The sequence below is a fragment of the Macaca nemestrina genome, chromosome 13 (genome assembly GCF_043159975.1).
Source record: "Macaca nemestrina isolate mMacNem1 chromosome 13, mMacNem.hap1, whole genome shotgun sequence".
Classification (NCBI taxonomy): domain Eukaryota; kingdom Metazoa; phylum Chordata; class Mammalia; order Primates; family Cercopithecidae; genus Macaca; species Macaca nemestrina.
This window is the reverse complement of record NC_092137.1, coordinates 29,953,063-29,975,405: the sequence shown is the minus strand read 5'-3', so window position 1 is coordinate 29,975,405 and position 22,343 is coordinate 29,953,063. Positions and strand designations below refer to the sequence as shown.

The 22,343-nt window shown below is 41.1% G+C and overlaps 1 long non-coding RNA gene across 1 annotated transcript; it reads right to left on the bottom strand.

The window, feature by feature from the left end:
- Positions 1-8,801: 8,801 nt before the first annotated feature.
- LOC112426354 (uncharacterized) lies at positions 8,802-18,787 on the bottom strand. Its single transcript, XR_011611580.1, has 4 exons — positions 18,653-18,787; positions 17,121-17,296; positions 10,447-10,543; positions 8,802-8,931 (listed from the first exon to the last, which is right to left on the bottom strand). It is a non-coding gene; the product is annotated as an uncharacterized lncRNA (long non-coding RNA).
- Positions 18,788-22,343: the final 3,556 nt, after the last annotated feature.

The window sequence follows — 22,343 nt, the reverse complement described above, 5'->3', positions numbered from 1 at the left end:
AGGAGGGATATGGGGCTGCTGGAGGGAATATTAAGTGTGCACACACCCAGGCTGCTGTTATCTGACTCTAGGCTGCCAGGCACGGCTGCATCTGGAATATTAAGATGCCGGGCTTCTCCTGGGGCTGCCAACATCTCAATTTGGAACCTGTACCAGACCACTGATAAATCGAGTTCTCATAAAACCCAGCTCAAACCCAAGTGGAGCCAGGCAGGATTCTAGGATTTTACCTGGCCATTACCTCCAGTAAAGAGCTGGCTAAGGCATCCTAGAAGACCTTCAGTGAATTACCTTTCAGTCTTATGGCATGGCTAACTATAGATTTCTAAGACCTGGCCTGAGGGACACTGGTATTTCTGCTATTTTAGCATCTGCTGCATTTCAGAGTAGAAATAGGATGGTAGTGGGAATCAGACCATTTGTGTTCAAGCCCTGGCTCTGACACTTAGTAGTTATGGAGCTTCGGGCAAGTCTCAGCCTTGTGAGACTTAAGGTCCCAATTGGTGAAATGGAGATTTTAAAGTCAAATAAAATGAAGCCATTCCAAGTGCAGTTGATTCTTATTATTCATGGTAGTTACATTCTATACAGTTGCTGCAAACACTGAATTAAATACTAAACCATTGCTCCTAGGGGAAATATGGAGTTAGGTTCCTGCAAGCTTTTGGTCATAATAGTTTAATCATTCTAACAACACATTGTTAAAACCTTGTTTTACGTGTGTTTCTGTTTAGACATCTTGTTTAATACAAATTGTTTAATACAAATTGTTGATTAATTAACTCATAGCCAACAGAACTACAACTCATGCCTGAATAAAGCTTATCTAACACATGCATTTTCTTTGTAAGGCATATCACATTCTTCTGGCCCTGCAGCACTTCAGCACCACACATGGGAGCTATTTTAAACAGTGGAATTGAAGCAGGTGGACAGGCAAGCCCTGGAATTGAGGTTTAGCCAGGGAAGGTTTGATATGGTTTGGCCATGTCCCCACCCAAATCTCATCTTGAATTGTAGCTCCGATAATTCCCACATGTTGTAGGAGGGACCCAGTAGGAGGTAATTGAATCATGGGGGGCAGGTCTTTCCCTTGCTGTTCTTATCATAGTGAACAAGTCTCACAAGATCTGATGGTTTTTATAAAAGGGGGGTTCCCCTGCCCATGCTCTCTTGCCTGCCACCATGTAAGATGTGACTTTGCTCCTCATTCTCCTTCTGCCATGATTGTGAGGCCTCACCAGCCATGTGGAACTGTTGAGTCAATTAAACCTCCTTCCTTTATAAATTTCCCAGTCTTAGGTATGTCTTTATTAGTAGTATGAGAACAGACTAATACAGGTTCTTGGCTTCACCCAGGAAAGAATTCAAGGGTAAGCCAGTGGTGTTAAATAGCAGTCTTTTATTGAACTGGAGCTGCTTTTGGTGGAGCAGGGCTAATTCATAGGCAGCGTGCCCACAGTCACATTTGTGGGCTGTTGGTGGCCATATTTATATCAAGTTACTTGCAATACTTGCAGTTACAATACTTGCAAATTAAGGGGCATGTTAATGCAAATTAAGGGGCAGGTTATTCAACAACATTATAGAAAGGGGTGGTAACTTCCAGGTCATTGCCACGGAATTTGTAAACTGTCATGCCACTGGTGGGAGTGTGTTATGCTAATGAGCAATGAGGGCAGCTGGGGATCACTTTCGTTACCATCTGCTGGTTTTTGCCAGTTTCTTTTTTTTTTTTTTTTTGAGACAGAGTCTCACTCTGTCACTCAGGTTGGAGTGTAGTGGTGTAGTCTTGGCCCACTGCAATCTCCACCTCCCGGGTTCAAGCAATCCTTCTACCTCAGCCTCCGGAGAAGCTGGGACTAATGGCCTGCACTATGTACCATTGTGCCTGGCCAATTTTTGTAGTTTTAGTAGAGACAGGGTTTCACCATGTTGATCAGGCTGGTCTCGAACCCCTGACCTCAATGATCTGCCCCCCTTGGCCTCCCACAGTGCTGGGATTACAGGTGTGATCCACTGTGCCCAGTTGGTTTCTGCCAGTTTCTTTACTTCATCTCATTTGGATCAGTTTCTGTTTTGTGTCAGCAGGGTTGTGACCAGAAAACAAATCCTGCTGGTGTCCTACCTCAGAATCACCAAAAAAATCACAAAAATGTGCCACTCAGTAGACTGCAAAAGTGTGCTGGTTTACAGTCTGACAGCCAAAACAAAAAGAGCTTGGTCCCACCTCAGCTGGGAGCGTGCACGTTTTCCCTCATCTGCGAATGTCTATGAATGACTGCAAATGCATCTCAAGAGTTGATTTGGGGGTTACACAGAAAGAAATTTTAGTAGGAGAATTTGCAAATACTGAAATGTGAATAATGAGGAAAAACTGCTTCGTGGGGGGTCATGGTGAGGATCTATCAGAAAGTCCAAACACCCCATCTCATGTGCTGAGTCCTTTGAAATCTACTTCCTGCCTGCTTCTTCCACCCTTTCTGCCACTGCTCCTAACACATGCCCAATTCTCCACCCACCCCTCTTGCTCTCTGGTCAGGGAATGCTGCTGCTTACCTTTGGACCATTGCACATACCGTTTTCTGCCTAAGGTGCTCTCTTCATCCTCACAAAACTAAGCTATTATTCTCCTCAAAAGATGCCAATAGGTAGATATCTTCATCCATGTGGGCTGCTATAATAGAATACCATAGACTGGGTGGCTTATCAACAACAGAAATTTATTTTTCATGGCTGTAAATGCTGGGAAGTCCAAGATCAATTTGCCAGTAGATTTGGTGCCTGGAGAGGGCCTGCTTCCTGGTACTTAGATAGCCATCTTTTCACTGTAACCTTACCTGGCAGAAGGGGCAAAGAAGCTCTCTGGTCTTTCTCTCTCTCTCTCTCTCTCTCTCTTTTTTATTTTTTTTGCTCTATCACCCAGGCTGGGGTACAGTGGTACCATCTCAGCTCACTGCAACCTCTGCCTCCCAATTTCAAGTGATTCTCCTGCCTCAGCCTCCCGAGCAGCTGGAATTACAGGCATGCACCACCATGTCCAGGTAATGTTTTTGTGTTTCTAGTAGAGACAGGTTTTCACCATATTGGCCAGGCTCATCTCAAACTCCTGACCTCAAGTGATCCACCCACCTCGGCCTCCCAAAGCGCTGGGATTACAGGCATGAGCCGCCATTCCTGGCCTCTGGTGTCTCTTTTGTCAGGACACTACTCTGTTCATGGAGGCCCCGCCCTCATGATCTAACCACCTTCCAAAGGCCCCATTTCCTACCTTGGGAGGTAGGATTTCAGCATATGAATTTTACAGGACACCAGGCTTCAGACCATAGCAGTAGGAAAAGTAGTCGTCCACACAATTTGTATACTTGGCTCAGACGCAAAGAGTTTGATTTTTATGATTTGTTTTTTAAAGCACGCATAAGTTATGGGACCAACAAATGAAAATGACTTTTCATTAAGGATCTGTTTCTTTTGTTTCCCCTAATCATCAGCTCTTGAGGAAACTCGGTCCTTTGTGAATGTTCTCACTGTTAGGGCTTGGGGGGAAATTCCTGCTCTATTTTTCCTGGCTTTTATACTCAAGACTTTGAGAATTCTCACTCTCAGCTTGTGGTTTCCACTCTTGCCCTATGCTTTCATCAGATGAGACCCTTTAGAATGGTGAGATAGGAACAACCAGCACCAAAATAACATCAGAAATCAAAGCCAGCTCTTTATGTCTCAGAATGATAGATTCAGCCCTTAGCTCTGGTCACTCCGGGTCAGGGCTGGACTCCTGGAGATGGAGGAGCCAGTAATGTCATGAGTCCAGTCCTGTGAGTCTGGCTCCCAGACAAGGCTAGGTGTCACTGCTGGCTGGGTTTGGGCTCCCATCCATTTTCGCCTGCTCCTTGGATATGTTTGCTCCATTCTTGCCTTGTGTCCTGCCTACCTCTATCTAGTTGAGGGGCTTGTTTCCAAGTTTGTTTCATCTTCACTCCAGCCAGCTAATTTCCAGCTGCTCCTGGCTTCTCTCACCTGCGTGTACTGCCTTTCCTCTATTCCCTGCCAAGGCTCTGATGGTGTCATGTCATCTGACTTCAAGAAGAGGTGGCACTGGGTAGCGGAAAGAATACTGGGATGAAAGTTAAGCCGCCATGGGTTCTGGTACTGTTCCCCCCTCTCATTATCTGTATGTTTTTACACATGTTCTTTATTTTTCTGTGTCCCATTTTTTCCTATGTGAAAAATGAAAGGTTGACTAGATTGCAAAGAGCTTTTCCAGCATTCACATCCTGTGGTACTATGAGTCTTTGGAAGAGAGATGGGTGGGATGCACCTGATTTGTCATCCACAAGTGGTAAACTACCTTTGAATGTCCCTAAGGCTAATGAAAAATCAGCTTCGTGACTGTTTGGTTGAAAATGTTCAGGAGCTATATTTCCCCAGGCTTGGGGGTGACAACCCTCGGGTGAGTGCTGACTGTCAACACAAATGAAAATTAAGCAAAAGCAATAACAATAGGCAGGGAACATTATTTGTCTTTCAGAGTAATCTCAAATTCATTCATTACTCATCTTTTGGAGAAGAAAAACCTCCTAGGGTATCAGAGGAAGTCTTACTACTCAATTTTCTAATGCTGCTTGGTGACTTAGAGATTGGCTTAAAAAGGAAACACAAGTAGCCAAATGCCCATGAATCAAAAGAAGAGAATATTCATTGATTTGGGGGCCTTTGTAATATAAAATGAACAACACAGGATGACAGTGACAATAGTGGTGATGATGATGGTGACGGTGATGTGGTAATAGTAATTGTGATGGTGGTGATGATGGTGGTGATAGTGATGATGATGGTGATGTGGTGATAGTGATTGTGATGGTGATGATGATGGTGGTGATGGTGATGATGATGGTGATGTGGTGATAGTAATTGTGATGGCGATGATGATGGTGGTGATGTGGTGATGGTGATGATGTGGTGATGGTGATGATGGTGATGATAGTGATGATGATAATAACAATAGTCAGAACGTAATTATGTACTAGGCCTTATGCTACGTCTCCATGCATACTACCTCACATAATCTTCAAAATCACATTGTATTATTCAAGGTCAAACCAATGCATAAACAATAATATTGTATAAACAATGAACCCAGACATGTTAAGGGGTCAATGGTAATGTTAGTAATCATAATGTTTTACATTTATTTCTAGTTTTTTTTTTGTTTGTTTGTTTTGTTTTTTTTTGAGACTGAGTCTGGCTCTGTCGCCCAGGCTGGAGTACAGTGGCCGGATCTCAGCTCACTGCAAGCTCCGCCTCCCGGGTTTACGCCATTCTCCTGCCTCAGCCTCCGGAGTAGCTGGGACCACAGGCGCCCGCCACCTCGCCCGGCTAGTTTTTTGTATTTTTTTAGTAGAGACGGGGTTTCACCGTGTTAGCCAGGATGGTCTCGATCTCCTGACCTTGTGATCCGCCCATCTCAGCCTCCCAAAGTGCTGGGATTACAGGCTTGAGCCACCGCGCCCGGCTATTTCTAGTTTATAAGCCATTGCTCATCTATGATACCCTTTCTGCTTTGACATTAGCAACAACCTAAGTTGTAGAAAGGGTGGGTATATCTCATGTTATAGAGAAAGAAATTGAAACTCATGAAGGGCAACAGGCCTACAAGCACCTAGAAAAGAACTGATGAAGAGCACTTCAGGGCAATTGCATCAGAAATTTGAGAAGGACAATCCCATCATTGCAATTTGTGCCTTGCCTCTAACACACACACAAACACTGTTTACTCTTATGTAGCAAAAGCATTTGCTTAATTGCATGCCCTTTGGCTATGTTGAAACCTGATTTGGAAATATTTAAGACTGCAAAAAGTTCCCAAAAAGTTTTAGAAAGAAAACTGCTTACCTTTCCCTCCGTGATGCTGGGCTTGTTGTTTTGTTTGTTTTGTCTGAGTGGTTCTCTGGCCCTGCCTCCCCAAAACTCATTCCATGGGTCAGATGAAAGGAGTTTGCTGTTCTCTGCCCCTCAGTGACAGCTGTTTTATTATTATTATTATTAGTGTTATTATTATTATTATTTTGCTGCATTTTTCTTTGAAATCACTGACTTTGGAAACTTTAGGCCTGCTTAACCTCCAGTCTGTGTTCCCTTGGCCGCAGCCAGCCCTGAACCCAGGCTCTGTGTGGAGCAGAGGGGGACTCTGGCCCCTTCCTTCTCTATGCTGCTTCCATTCCCCCCAACATCAGCCAAAGGGCTCAAACAAGAAGAAAAGATGATGTCAGTGTTCTCTCTTCCAGTTTCCACATTCAAGAACTTTATGAAACTCATTCTTTTAATCTTTATTCACATTCCACCTTGCCTCAGCTTGGTACCATGTGGCCTTGTGAGTAACTTTCTTATTTCATCTTCTAGGTCATTCATAAGGATGTTAATCATTTAGAAGGATGGGAGTTTTCCCTACCTAGAGAATGCTTTTTCCTGAACTCATTGAAAGTCTCTTTGATTTGCCCAGGAACTAAAAAAATAAGTAACATATTTATAAGCTCTGGGTGTTATATCAAAATCCCCACATTGGAGAAAGGTCTGCTGGCTGCTCCCATTGGCAGAGTAGGTGGTTGTCTATACAGTGTCTTTTAAAAGTTTGCTAGAAAAGGCTTCCTGCATCTAAAGATATTGCCTTGGATTCTGCATTACAGATACACAGCTTAGTGTTAAGCATTGGCCTCTTAGTGCAATATGGATGAGGGTATTTTTTAAAATAATACTCCTGGAGTGGTTATCAGCTAGAATTGTGTCTGACTAGAATAACAGAGGCTAGACTGAATTTTCTCAGGTATAGCAGATGCTGTTAGTATCCCACCCATACCTGTCATTAAGGTTCTTATTGCTACTGCAAATACCCCCAATCACAGTCACAGGGCTGTTTTAGGGTAGGGGAGCATACTTGGCCTGTGTGCTGGGCAAGCCAGAGTACTGAAGAGTTAAAGCCCTATGGAAGCAGCCCTCTTCCAAGGACAGATGGGATTGAGTGGATACATACCCTAGCCTCTTCTCCCCTTGGCTAGATAATCCTGGCAATGTTCTACACTGTCTCCAAGAATTCCTCAGGGATTAAGCTCCAGGTTCCCACTGTGCCATTGGCTTGGCGACACCCTGCTACTGGCTCCCTTTCCTTCCCTGTGTCACTTCCCATCCCTCTGCTGGGGTTTCCTGAAATCACTCCCAAATAAACTACTTGCAGCTGAATTCCCCTCTCAGGGCTGCTTTTGGGGAAACCCAAACTTGGGGTGCAGGTAAGCACAATCCATGATACTTGAAGGACCCAGGCTGTTGCTTCCAGCGTCGCCTTCTTGAGTCTAGTTTTCAGTGTCATGGCCAGAAAGCTGCTGCCGCCCCTCCAGGTATTAGTCGGTATTTGAGGCAGGGAAAAGGGAGAAAACACCAAAAGCTAAGACAAAGGCCAAAACCTCTGCCAAAGATTTTGCCCTTTAAACAGGAAGGGATACTGTATTATTCAGGGTTCTTTTAGAGGAACAGAATTAATAGGATATATATGCATAACAAATACATATATGTATTAATCATATACGTGTGTGTATATATGCACTCACCATATACATATATGTGCATACATGTATTCATCATATACATATAGGTACACATACACGCACATATATGTACAGACCATGCACATATATGTACACATGTGTGTGTGCGTGTGCACATATGTACACATATCTGCACATATGTGTGCATGTATATGTATATGTCCTTATACAAAGTAAATTAGCACAGGGATGTAGGTGATAAATATTAAACTTTAATTATTAGAAAATTATAGGCCCAAACTACTTTTGATGCAACTATAGATCACAGCACATCATAGGGTTAACCAAATAATTGATAATACTCTAAATTGATAATAATAAAGCTAGATGAACAGTAATTTATATTTTACAGAAAGCAAAAATAGCAGCTCTTGAAAACCTCACCAGTTAACAATAATTGTGGTAAACTTGTTCTAGTAAGAAATCACATGAAATATTATTTGCATTGTTAATGAGTGCAACTCATGATGGCACTGCAGACCCAGTGATGGAGGAAACTGATTTCCTTAAAGTGTTGGAGTACACCTACCTACCAGTATATATGTACATATATATACACATATACGTATATATACGTATATGTGTATATGTACATATGTGTATGTATATATGTACATATGTGTGTGTGTGTGTGTGTGTGTATGGGAGTTTGTTAAATATTAACTTATACAACCACAAGGTCCCAAAATAGGCTATCTGAAAGTTGAGGAGTGAGGAGAGTCAGTCCGAGTCCCAAAACTGAAGAACTTGGAGTCTGATGTTCAAGGGCAGGAAGCATCCAGGATGGGACAAAGATGTAGGCTGGGAGGCTAGGCCCATTTCTCCTTTCCACATTTTTCTGCCTGCTTTATATTCACTGGCAGCTGATTAGATTGTGCCTACCAGATTAAGGGTGGATCTGCCTTCCCCAGCCCACTGACTCAAATGTTAAGTCTCTTTTGGCAACACCCTCACAGACACACCCAGGATTCATACTTTGACTCTTTCAATCCAATCAAGTTGACACTCGGTACCAACCATCACAGATGCCTTCTCCAAGAAGTTCTGCTTATACTTCTATTGCCAGAATTATTTCACACATACTCCCCCACCCCAACTACAATTGATACTATATTGAAAAATTGAATGGTTCTAGCTGAGCATATTGCCCTGCCAAACAAAACTGGGATTCTCATCGTGAAATAAAAAGAGAATGGATATCGGGTAGGCAAGTAGCAGTATTTGTCACCATAGTTACTGCCTTATGATGTATCTCTAGCACTTGAGTGAGGCATGAGTTCATTAGATCCACGCTGCTTCAAAGTGTCTGACCAGCAGCACTGGCATCACCTGAAAGCTGATTAGAAATGCAGAATGTCAGGCTAGCCCCAGACCTTCTGAATAGGAATCTTTTTTTAACAGGACCCTCCCCCTTCTCCCTGCCCTCCCTTCTCAGGTGATTTGCATGCACATTCAAGTTTGAAAAACATTGTCTTAGATTACTTTCCTTAATGTCAAAGAAACAGGGGAATCCCTGGTTCTTGGAATCTTTTCCTTGGCTTTGCCCAGTGCCTTCTCAGTGGCAAATTTCTGCTAAATAAAATCACAACTGAATAAATTATGTCAACCCATGGTTCAGGGAGAAGTATTCTTCCTAGTAGCTCATAATCAAAGTGATCCCTTCTCCTTGGGATGCTTCACCCCCTTGGTCAGTGCTATTTTCATTTCTTTTTTTTTTTTCTGAATCATAGTCAGTTTCGTACATCTGTCTTTGTTTTCCTGAAATAAAAGGTCCAGGATCTTCTCTTATTCATCTCCCATCATCTCCATCCCACCCCTCCTGATATCCACCCAGCTGGGTGCTTTGCTAGGGTAAATTGAGATGATTGAATCTTATTATCTTTCTGTGCCTAGTTCTACTTTTTTCTTTTTCTTTTCAACCTTTTCTCCTCAACTAACAGGGCCATCTCTCTGGATTTTTCTAGCATTGTTATATGGTTATAGTATTTTTAATAAATAGAGAAGTATGGTGCAGAGATTTCAAACACTTTTTGGCAGTAGGATTCTTTCTGCAAACATAGAAATTCAGTGTGTACCCAGAACACAGGCAAGCTGCAGTGCTTTAATGAAGTGGTGGGGGACTTGCAGCCCTTACCAATGGCCTCTCCATCATTGCCCTCTCAACCCCTATAATTCTTAAATCTGCTTGGGTGGAACAGAAACCTCCCTTACCCATCAATTCCCTCTGTCAGTGACTGATAGGAGTTGATAGAGATAAAATATAATTGAAGGACAAAATCAATTATGTTAAATTTGTTGCTATAAAGAAATATATATTGCATATTATTTGTATTGTAAAAAAAGAAAATGAATACATACAAGAGTCTATATATGCTAAAATAATGCCTTGTGATTTTAAGATAACTCTGATTTTTATTATACTTTCTTTGTGAGAAGGCTCAAGTGATTCAAATGGCACAAGTTCACAGGCAGCACATAAGGGTGTCATTTAAGTGTCCTTATACAAAGAAAATTAGCACAGGGATATATATGATAAATATTAAACTTTAATTATTGGAAAATTATAGGCCCAAACTACTTTTGATGCAACTGTAGATCACTGCACATCATAGGGTTAACCAAATAACTGATAATACTCTAAACTGATAATAATAAAGCTAGATGAACAGTGATTTATATTTTACAAAAAGCAAAAATAGCAGCTTTTGAAAACCTCACCAGTTAACAATAATTGTGGTAAACCTGTTCTAGTAAGAAATCATATTTTTGCGTTGTGAGTGCAACTCGTGATAGCACTGCAGACCCAGTGATGGAGGAAACTGACTTCCTCAAAGTGTTGGAGTACACCTACCTGTAAGGCATTCCACACACAGTAGGAGCTGGGAAACTCAGCCAGGCTCGAAAGATGTCCTCACTTTGGAGTGAATACTCAGACTCTTCTGCAGACTCTAATAATGAGCAATTTTTAGTTTATGAGTGACAAAATTTAAGAACCCGGATTGCTCAGTTAAAGTTGTGACTATGTAGCCTGTGGTCCTGAGTCAAGATGAAAGTGTACAGTCTTCCCTGAAAGAAAGGGAGACCTCTTGCCTTCACCAGGCTTTGAAAATCTGTAAAGAAGGCAGAGAGTCAGACTGGAAAAATGCTTCGCTTCCCTCAAAGGAGCCTCCTTCATTATGCGGTGCTGCTGGAGACAGAAGCTAAACTCACCAGATGGGCTCCCTCGATGGGCCAGGAGTGCATTCGTTTCTCGGCAAACTCGCCTTGATGTGGTGTGAGTTTCAGGGAAGTAACTAGCGGCGGTGCTGGTGGTTCATTAACCGGGTCCCCAAACACCCCAGGAGGCATGACAGCGGGACAGCTTCTGAGTGAGGGTTTCTTAATGGGCTGAGCCGTTTTACTCGTTTGCTTAAAGACCAATTTAAAAGCAGTTCAGCAGTTCTGCCACTTCACACCACCCTTGACTCTAACCACAGGTGGCTGCCTGTGGATCTCCTCAGCATTCTAAGGCCGCCATCCAAAGTGGTCCTGACTGTGCGTGTGAGCAGAGTAGACAGTTTGTAAATATGATTGTTCATCTCCAGGGTTGCTTGTTCTTACCAGTGGCCATAACTCAGGGGCTTGCAGGTGAGACCTGCCCAACATCATCAGGCTGTGGAGAAAAGGAGGAAGTAGAAAGAGGGCAGAGATGGGTACAAGGCAACCAACCATCTCCCATGGAAATGGCAGCTAGCAAGCCAGTGACTAGTGTAACCACGGGTGTGGCAGATGCCATCATGGCTCCTGTTAGCCCTAATACCTGAGGCAGTTTAGGAGCAAGTGCAGACATCTGAGACACTGTGGAATTACAGGCAGGGCTGCTCCACGGATAGGGATGTACAGAACCAGCCTTGGGCACATGTTGTCTATGACTAGAAAGATCTTGCTGTCATAGGCTCCCATGGCCCATTCTAGTAAAGACTGATTTCTCTAATGAAGGCTCCTAGGTTACCTCACTAGTTCTGGGTTTGTCTGGGTTTGACAGACATGTCTGATCCACTTTGTTCAGAGTATCTACTAGAATCTACCCACGGATGGTTTGGGTGTGTCTCTACCTTCCCAGAAATGCATGTGCATCCTTGGAGATTCCAAGCCGAGTAGTTTAGGAATAGTGTTTGTCCTGTCTGGGTGGTGGTCATAGCATATCTAATAGTTCTAGGAAGAGCCCTATAATTTAACTTTGCTTCAGAAGAGTTGAGGAAGAAGAGTTGGACCTTGTAGGACCGTTAGCAGTTCCTACAGTTTCTGATGAAACTGTAAGGCCGTGCTTCTCAAATCATTGTATACATAAGCTTCACCAGGTCTTGGGAAGCCTGGGATTCTAAAGTTTTAGTAAGTATTCCTGGCTATTATGTTTGTTGGGAAACTGTGATGTGTGGTTTCACAGTCTTCACAAGGTCAGCATTAGCAGGTGTGGGTGAGGATAGAGAGTGTGTCTGAAATGACTTTGAGACCTGGGTTCAGCATGCTTTGTGAATTAGAGACAGGCAAAGACTATGGGGGCTTAGGAAAGAAAGAGAGCTCAGATAGAGCAATAGTATATGAATAGATTTGGGTTGAGAGATTTTGCAGGCACTGTCTTCTTTCTTGAATGTTCTCTGAAAATTAGTTAGGCCCCAGTAGTTAATTTTTACTCAGCAGCCCTAAGCTGAAATATATGTGGTACCTACCTTTTGGTAATCCCTTTTAGAGGAAAATGTTTAAAAATACCTTATTTTGGTCCCCAGGAGAGGGTTTACCATGTAATTCTAGATGACAAATTCATTCCTCCAGTTTGAGATATGTACATGTATCACATGTCACTTGATAGGTGTAAAATGGGGGCCACAATGATTGACTGGGAAATCTGAATTTTTGATGGGAGCATGGAGTTTAGAAAAGTAAGAGTTGTAATTCAATAAAAAGATATCTTTTTCAAGGCAATTCTAGCATTATGCATACTGGTGAGATATTAGAACCATTCCCATAAAGTCAGGAACAACACAAGATTCTACACATCCTTACTATGATTTAGCTTTATTTTGGAGGAGCTAGCCAATGAAATTTGATAAGAGAAGTGTTGCCAAATGTCAAGGGTTTGGTGAAGGTCAGTTGCTCACTGCACAGAAAGCCAATCACTGAGACAGAAAAGAAAAGAAAAGCTTTGTGAGTTAGAGACAGGCAAAGACTATGGGGGCTTAGGAAAGAAAGAGAGCTCAGATAGAGCAATAGTATATGAATAGATTTGGGTTGAGAGATTGTCAGAAAAGAAAAGCTTTGTTGTGGGTGACGTCTGCAGAGAGATGGGAGACAAGGCTCAAATTATTTTTTTCCATGACTAAAGTTAGGAGTTTATATAGTGGGGAAGGAAGAGGAGTTGGTCAACAGGCAGCAGGTGGTCAAAGGGTCTGGAAAGTCTCCATTCCTTGATGCTATCTGGGAGGCCTGACGATTGGTTTTCTGAGAAAGAAACTCAGATAACACAAATATAAGTTTCTCAAGCCTCAAGAACAGGAAAGTCAATATCTATGTTTACTCAAAAAAAAGCTATAAACATCAGTTCTATGGGAAAATTGAGCTGGTTTCAGAAGGAAAGGAGGTATAAAACTCAGAAAGTAGCACAATTTTCATTGTTTTCAGATGATATATACTTGAAAAATCCAAGAAGACCAACTGAAAAACTGTTACAAGCAAGTGTATCCAGTAAGAAGGCCAGATACAAAATGAATATAGGAAAATCAATAGCATTACAATATTATATGATATATAATTCCAATATTACATAATATATAATTCCAATATTATATAATATATAATTCCAATATTATGTAATATAATTCCAATATTATATAATATAACCAATTCCATAGCATTATATAACCAAAATCAATAGCATCCCAATATTATATAATATATAATTCCAATATTATATAATAACTAGTTAGAAACTATATTTGAAAGGAAAAAAATTCCATTTATAATAGCAAAAGAAACAGTAAGAATAAACTTTACAAGAAATATGCAAGATCTATGTGAAGAAATTCATAAATGCTACTTAAGACCAATGTAAAAATACTTCCTGTGTTCTTGGACAGAAAGACTCAATACTGTAAAGATGGCAGATTGTCCTATGTTAATTTGTAAATTTTAAGTAATCTCAAAGCAACAGGATTTTTTTTAACTAATTCAGTCAGTTCTAAAATTTATGTGGCAAAATAAAGAAGCAAGAATATTTAGATAAATGCTGAAAAGAACGGATAATAGGAAGGAAGATAAAGCTTTCTACCTATTATAAAGCTGTAATATTGTAAACGGTGTGTAACTAGGTAGGGACACACAGACGGATCCATGCAACAAAATGAGGGAGCCAGAAAAAGACCCAAATACAGGCAAAAATAATTTTTTAGTAAAGATAGAATTTCTTATCAGTGGGGAAAAAAGACTTCTTATGAAATAAATAGTGTTGGGACAATGAGTCCCATGTAGAAAGAAAATTTAAAAAGGAAAGTTGGATTCTTGTCTAAATCTTTATGAAAACAATTTAAATGGACTGAAAAAGATTAAATAATATCCCATAAAATCACTAGAGGAAAATATAGAATAAATTTAAAACGAGAGAGAGAGAGTGTGAGAGAGAGAGAGTGTGTGCGTGTAACTCGCATATAACCCAGACGCCATAACAGAAATTATTAATTTGATAGTTGCAAAATTTATTTTGCCTGGTAAGATAAACCAGTTAAAAGGCAAAAGACAGAAACGTGCTAATTTTCTTATATATAAAGAAATCCTAGTAATCAATAAGAAAAAAACAACAAATCAAAAGACAAATGGCAAAGTACATAAGCAGACAATTTCCAGAGAAGAAGATACAAGTGACCTTTTAAAATAGGAAAATATACTTGATCTACTCATAATGGAATAAATGAAGCTCAGAGTACAATGGGATACCATATTTTTAACTATCAAATTTTAATGATCAAAAAACTGATATACTGTGATGGTGAAGATGTGAGAAAATAATTGTTCTCAATGTTGTGGATATAAAAATGGATATATTCTCTATGGAAGGCAATTTGACAGTACCAATTTAAAATGTGCATACCCCTTGAGCCGGCAATTCCACTACTAGGTATTTACTATAGAAATATACTTGCGTTTTTACAAAATGAAGGGCACATAAGCTTATTCTGTGCGTCATATATTGTTATGTAATGGTAATAATGCAGTGAAGATATATTTTAAAACATTAAATTCTATTAATGGAAGCTGGTTAAATACCTGTGGAACAACCATAAAATAGAACAAAATAGTCAATTAAAAGCACGAAGACTGTTTTATAGCTGTTGAGATGAAATAATCTCAAAGATATATTGTCACATATTTTTAAAAAGCCACAGAATACATATAGCATACAACCATTTTTATGTACATGTATGTGTGTTTTAAGATCTGTACCAACAGATCTTAATCATTTTGGTGTCAGGAAGACTTTATACTCTTAAAAATTATCAAGAACACTAAAGAGATTATCTTAGAAAATTCTAGAACACCTAAGAATACACAAGCACACATTCCATTAGCTGTCAACATGATGATGTCATCACGTATCATATAGCCTTTGGAAAACTCCACTGTATACCTCTGTTAGAATAAACATGAAGCAGATGAATAATGCTTTGGTATTATAATAAAAGTAGCTTTGATCTTATGGACTCCCTCAAAGAGTCCTGAGGACCCCAGGGGTCCATGGACCACACTTTGAGAACAGCTGACCTTTACATCTATAATTATATATGTATAGAAGGGTTCTGCAAGAATACCCCAGAATGAGTAACAATTATTGCCTCTGAAGAAATTAACTTGGAAGACCAGGGACTCTGGAGGAAGAAGGATGTGCTTTTTACTGCCTAACGTTTTATAACTTTTCAATTCCATGCATGTGTTAGTGATTACATTTTTAAAAAAGAAATTTAGGGATTTAGAGGAATGAATTGAAATGCAAACAGAAATTTATGAGCTGTAGAATTAATCAGAGTCATGGACAAAGATTGATGTACATGAATATTTGTTGCAGCATTATTTATAACAGCAAAGACTTGGAAACAACCCACATGTCCAAAAATAGAGATTGGTTAAACAAATTATGGTATATCTATACATTGTAATTCTATGCAGTCATTAAAAACCATAAATCCCTTGAATGTTCTGTGATATGGGAAAATGCTTACAATATAATGTTAAGTTAAAAAGTAGCACAGGGTATAACTTTGCATCAACCAAATGATTCTGGCTTAAAACAATACTGGAAGGAACTATAACAAAATTTTGAGTCATTCCTTTTAGGTGGTAAGAATGTGGGTTATTTAAACTTTCTTTTAAACACAGCTCTGAATTTTCCAAATTTTCCACAATTAATATGTATCACTTTTATAATCAGAAAGAAAATTCTATAAGAGAAAAAACAATTAAAGGATTCCTTCCCAGGAATATGAGGGGCTGTGTAGCTTCAGCTGCAGGTGTTAAGGGAACAGTGAAGTATTTTTGAGGGGGTTTCCTGCCCCTGGATATAGCCTGTGGTGATGAGTCCTGTCCTGGTGGACATTTGGGTACATGTGGCACCAGCTGTGGCAGATTGACCTGCAATGGCACAGCCTGGCTGGGGACACAGGTAAAGGGAAAGACAGAGGAACCTGGTGAACAGGAAGAAGTGGTATGTCTGTTATCTATTACTGCAAAACAAATTTATCTAGAACTTAGCCATCAAAAATAAAATAAATATTTATTATCTCACAGGTTATATGAGTCAAAAACCTGACCTAAGTAGATGATTCTGGTTCAGGGTCTCTTACAAGGTTATAGTCAGGGTACTGGCTGAGGTTCCAGGCATCTGAAGGCTTGTCTGGGGCTGGAGCATCTACTTCCAAGGTGGCTTATTCACATGCCTGGCAAGTTACGGCTGACTCTTGGCAAGGAGTCCTTGCCACATGAACCTGTCCACAGGGCTTCTTAAACATCCTTACAGCATGGCAGCTGGCTTCCCTCAGAGCAAGTGATCCAAGAGAGCCAAAGTGTCTTTTATGACCAAACTCAGAAATCATACTCTCATTTCTGTCTATCCTATTGGTGACACTGGTTAGCCCTAGTCACTGTGGGAAGGCAATGGACAGGTGTGCAAATATGAGAATGTGGGACCATTTTTGAGGCTGGTTAACACCAGTGGACATATTTTCAAAGTAATGAGCAGGACTCCAGAGCGCGGCTATTACCACAGGGCCAGACATCTTGGACTGGTGGGAGAGTTGAGGGTCTGTTTTGCAGGGTTGGGACTGACTGTCTGGGCCATACTGGCTGCTAAGCCATCAGGAGCCATAAGGCAGGGTTTGGGACTTGGAAAGGGGAAGTAGACACAGAGGGGGCTTTTCCCTTCTGACACTGATGTCACTCCCTGTGTACCGGACTGTTGTCCTACCAGCTGGGGGTGCAGATATTGGCCGGTGGTGATACAACCTTGTATCCTGGATGTGTTGGGTCAGCCTTGATGTAACTTTATTTTCCAAAAAGCTTCGAAATATCTGCAAGATATTGGCATCGTGGCATCCGAGCTGCTTCTCCCAAATTGCCTCATAAGTGGAAATGTACTGTATACAAAAGTCCCATCCGACTGTGTCTTTAGATTGGTGGCTCTGAAAATACGGTTATGATGGACTTATGTTTCCCGAATGCTGGTCAAATCCACTTGGGTACTCAGTTCACAATCAGCAAGGGGTGACAGCAGCGGACTCTGGGGTTCGGTCACAATGGGATGAACAAGGCCAGTCCTGGATACCAGGGTAGACAGGTGCTGGGGTCAGATACCCATGAGACTTTGAGAAGAGTGATTAGGTGGGGCCTATGTAGGGAGTCAGTGCCAAGAGGGACCAGTGAGCGGGAAAGGGCAAGTTCCAGCTTGTCTTAGTTTGATTTGCCAGGAGCAAAGTCCATCCCAAATTTTCTCAAGGTGAGGCGTTCATTATAAGATCACAGATCTGATGGAAACCGCCAGTCCTGGGGCGTTTAGGTGCTTCACTATTGACATGACTCAAATGTCAGCTCCACACAGTCTGGGATTCCTAGTTCAAATTTTGGAGAGAAAAGCTGATTGGTTCAACCTGGCCCGGGGCTTTGCTTCCCTGGAGTCAGGTGTTCACCTCTGATCTAATCAGCTATGGCTATGACTTGAGGTCCCATGGTAATTAATAATGCCCCCTTGGCTGTCGGCATAATCACAAGAAAGGGAAAAGGGAGGAGAGATAGGTAACTCTAGTTTATTTCTCAAAGAGAGGCCTAGGACCTGGTGTGCACACAGCTGGGCCAGCAAGGGACTGGCATCATGGAAGCCAGTTAGGGGGTAGCAGACCTCAGAGAAAGGGCACTGCCTAGGGGGAGGGTCCTATAAGAACAATGCTAAGAAACAGTCTTTTAAGAAATTAGGGACAGGGTGTGGCTTGGTCATAGAGGCAAGAAAAAATAGGATTCACTCAATTTATTAGAAATGGGATTCAAAGTGAGAGGGGAATTAATATGAGAGGGAGTTGATGTTGAGCTGCGTGGTCTTAATTCCTCCTAGTTAGAACCAAGATTGGTCTCTGAATGGGGATGGGGCTCAGTCAAAGGTGTTCTGCCATCGTAGGGTCTGGATAAGAAAGGAAGGCAAGGACAGAGGCCTGGGCATGACAATGCATATGGGAGATGATAGATCAGATTAGACTGGCCAGCGCGAGCTGTCTTTTATTTGATCATTATTTGTCCAATTGACAACTGCAGCAGGTCAATTACATGTAATCTATTGCTCAGAGATTGACTTGCCTGCAGTTGATCTGATCCACCTCACAGACATGTCTAAGTTCTAAGACACCAAATACTTCTCCCTGATGCCACTAAAGGTCACAGACCACAGTTCCGGCTGCAAGGCAGAGAGAACTACATGGAAAGGATACTGCACATGGGTTTGGAGCCCTTTAAAAGGCTTTTCAAGAAGGCTGTGTCGATAGTCAAATTACCTGAAAAGGATTTCTTTCATCTTCCTCAGCTCAAAAGGATATTTAAAAAGGCAAGAGCGTGTTAGCATAGCAGCAGGTGGTAAGACCAACACTTGTTCGTTCGTAATAGCTCCTACCCCTCTTCCCTGATGTACTGAGCTTTGGCAAGAACAGGGATTGCTGTGAAACGTTCAGTGGTGGACACAGTGTGCTTCTGTCTCTCTTGCTGTTTCTCCCCTCTTCTGTAGATGTGAGGTTGTTTCTAGTTTTTAGGAGAAAGCTGTCACTCTTTGATGTCTGGGAAAGGCTTTTCTTGTGTCTATGCCACCTCTTATCAAGCTGCCAGGTAATTCTCATTGTTTCCACGATGATATATTCACAGACTGAAGCATGTCGAGGAGAGATTGTGCTCTCTGGTGATGGTTGGGCTCCTCAGCTGGACTGTGGATCCCTGGGGAGTTGAGGTCATTGTTTTTTCTCCGGGTAACTCTAGTCTTCTGGACCCTTCCTAGTCTAAGCCATCTAATGCAGTGCTTGCAGGTCTTCCCCTTCTTTGGGAGTTGGTAAGCCCATTTGCTAGATATTTCTGACTCTCCACCTTGCAAGCCCTCTCGTGGGATGATGTAAATCTTCCCAGCCAGAGTTGTGAATGGAAGTGACATGTGCCATTTCCAGGCTGGAGGATTTACATGTGCGTGCAAGACCCTGCATGTTCACAAGAGTGGGTGCTCCCTCAGCCCGGATCTCTAAGTGACTATGATGATCAGAGCCCTCAGCTCACCTGAAATAGACATGGATTATGAGAAGAATATATATTTATATATATATGTATGTATGTATGTATGTGTACATATATATAAATATATATATAAAATATATATATATATATATATATTTTTTTTTTTTTTTTTTTTTTTGAGACAGAGTCTCGCTCTGTCGCCCAGGCTGGAGTGCAGTGGCGCAATGTCGGCTCACTGCAAGCTCCGCCTCCTGGGTTCACGCCATTCTCCTGCCTCAGCCTCCCAAGTAGCTGGGACTACAGGCACACATCACCATGCCCGGTAATTTTTTGTATTTTTAGTAGAGACAGGGTTTCACCATGTTAGCCAGGATGGTCTCGATCTCCTGACCTTGTGATCCGCCCGCCTCGGCCTTCAATATATTGTTTTTAATTTATTTAGATTTAGAGGGGCGGGGGTTGGTGGTTGTCATTACATCATAACCTAGCTACTCTAGTTTCTTTATGGGGATCAGATTCTATTACTATATGTTCTGCAAAACTATTAAAAGTCATTTGTTAAAAAAAAAAAAGGAAAAGAAAAAAAGTCACTTATAATTCTGCCACCTAAATCTATTTTTCAATGTTTTCCTCCAGTTACTTTTTTGTATTTTTACTTTCTGCTGAGTTGTAGCATAGGTGTGGATTCTATTTTATACTCTGGGTATTTTTCATTTAATTTTATCAACGCCCCATGATAGTAGGAACCTAGACTGTTTTTTAAATATATTTTTTTAAATTATAAGTTTAAATTATAAATTTAAGTTCTAGGGTACATGTGCACAATGCACAGGTTTGTTAATAGGTATACATGTGCCATGTTGGTTTGCTGTACCCATTAACTCGTCATTTAGGTATTTCTCCTAATGCTATCCCTCTCCCAGCCCCCCAGCCCCCAACAGGCCCCAGTGTGTGATGTTCCCCGCCCTGTGTCCAAGTGTTCTCATTGTTCAATTCCCACCTATGAGTGAGAACATGCGGTGTTTGGTTTTCTGTCCTTGTGATAGTTTGCTGAGAATGATGGTTTCCAGCTGCATCCATGTCCCTGCAAAGGACACGAACTCATCCTTTTACATGGCTGCATAGTATTCCATGGTGTATATGTGCCACATTTTCTTAATCCAGTCTATCATTGATGGACATTTGAGTTGGTTCCAAGTCTTTGCTATTGTGAATAGTGCCGCAATAAACATATGTGTGCATATGTCTTTATAGTAGCATGATTTATAATCCTTTGAATATATACCCAGTAATGGGATTGCTGGGTCAAATGGTATTTCTAGTTCTCGATCCTTGAGGAATTGCCACACTGTCTTCCACAATGGTTGAACTAATTTACACTCCCACCAACAGTGTAAAAGTGGAACCTAGACTGTTTTATTCACCATGGTCTCTCTCCATGGCACATCATATAGAGCAAAGCACATAGTAGGTGCTTAATAAAGAGTGATTAAATTAATATTTAATGACTTTAACTACTCTCATTGTAGCATGCCGATCCTTACAAGATATCTTGTATGTGACTGGTCAACAATGTCAGGCTACAGATTCAGAGCTTAGGCTTGCCAAGTGGCAGAGCATATTTTAAAAGAAATCCTGGTTTTGTTTTTCCTCTGTCCAGCATTGGGCCCAAGCTCTCTTCCTAATTGTGCTGGAAACTCACAGTCTTATTCTAGTACCTGTCAACTCTGTTACCCAGTCTTGAATGAGGCCTTTTGGCCAATTGAAGAATCTTACAGAGGATTTAGGACTTGTATCTTAAAGACTATACTTGGTCCTTTCTTCTACTTTGAAACAGGAGTCTGGATAAGCCAAAGGTTTTCCCAAAGTCACAGAGCCTCTGAGAAGAAAGGCTGGGATGAAAATCTACTTTCCTGAACATAAGTCTTGGTTCATTTGAATGTTTCTTCTGGGTTTCAATTCTTGCTCTTGGCCCAGGATTAGCTCCTTTGGTCATGGATTTCCAAATGCCTTAGCACCTCACCTCCCTCCTGCTTGCTGCTGCCGCTCCTCCTTCTCCTCCTCCTCCTGCTGCTGCTGCTACTGCTCCTCTTGCTCCTCCTGCTGCTCCTCCTCCTTTCCTCCTCCTCCTTTCCTCCTCCTCCTCCTCCTTCTTCTTCTTATCTCTTTCTCTCTCTCTCTCTCATAACACGTGTTTTCCCCCAGCCAAAATACAATTGTATCCTGTCCTTATTTTTGATAGTTGACCATGATTACTGACTTGCTTTAGCTTAGCGAAGGTAAGGGGTACCTATCATGCCCTTAGGAATTTTCGCATTTGCTATATTTAATTGTCACAACAACTTTGTCAGAAAGAGATTTTAATCCAGTTTTAAGTAGGAGAGATAAGGCCAAGAGTTAAAACTCTTGGCCAAGCCCAGAATACTAGCTACGTTAAATAAAGTAAAATTAATTTAATAAAGTAAAATTAACTGGAATAATATATTTTATTTAACCTGATATACCCAAAATATTATCATTTAAACATGTAATCAATATGAAAAATACTAAGGAGAGATTTTATGTATTTTTTCATACTAAATATTGGAAATATGGTGTGTACTTTACACTTACAGCCCATTTGAGTTTGGATTAAGCATATTTCATGTGTTCAATAGCCACATATGACTAATGGCTACCATATTGGACAGTGCAGGTCTACAGCATAAATCAGAGTATGAGACTTTCCACTAAAATAGTGTCTTCCCATTGCAATCAAAATAAAATGCAAACTTGTTACCATGGCCTATCCAACTGTAGAAGATCTAGACCTTGACTGCACCTACACCTTTCTGTCTTCTGTTCACTATCAATCTGTTCCAGTCAGATTGATTTCTTACCGTCTCCTGGACATGCAAACCAATTCTCATCTCAGGACCATTACATGTGGTATTCCTTTGCTTAGAATGTCGTCTCTCATAAGCTTTTCTTGAC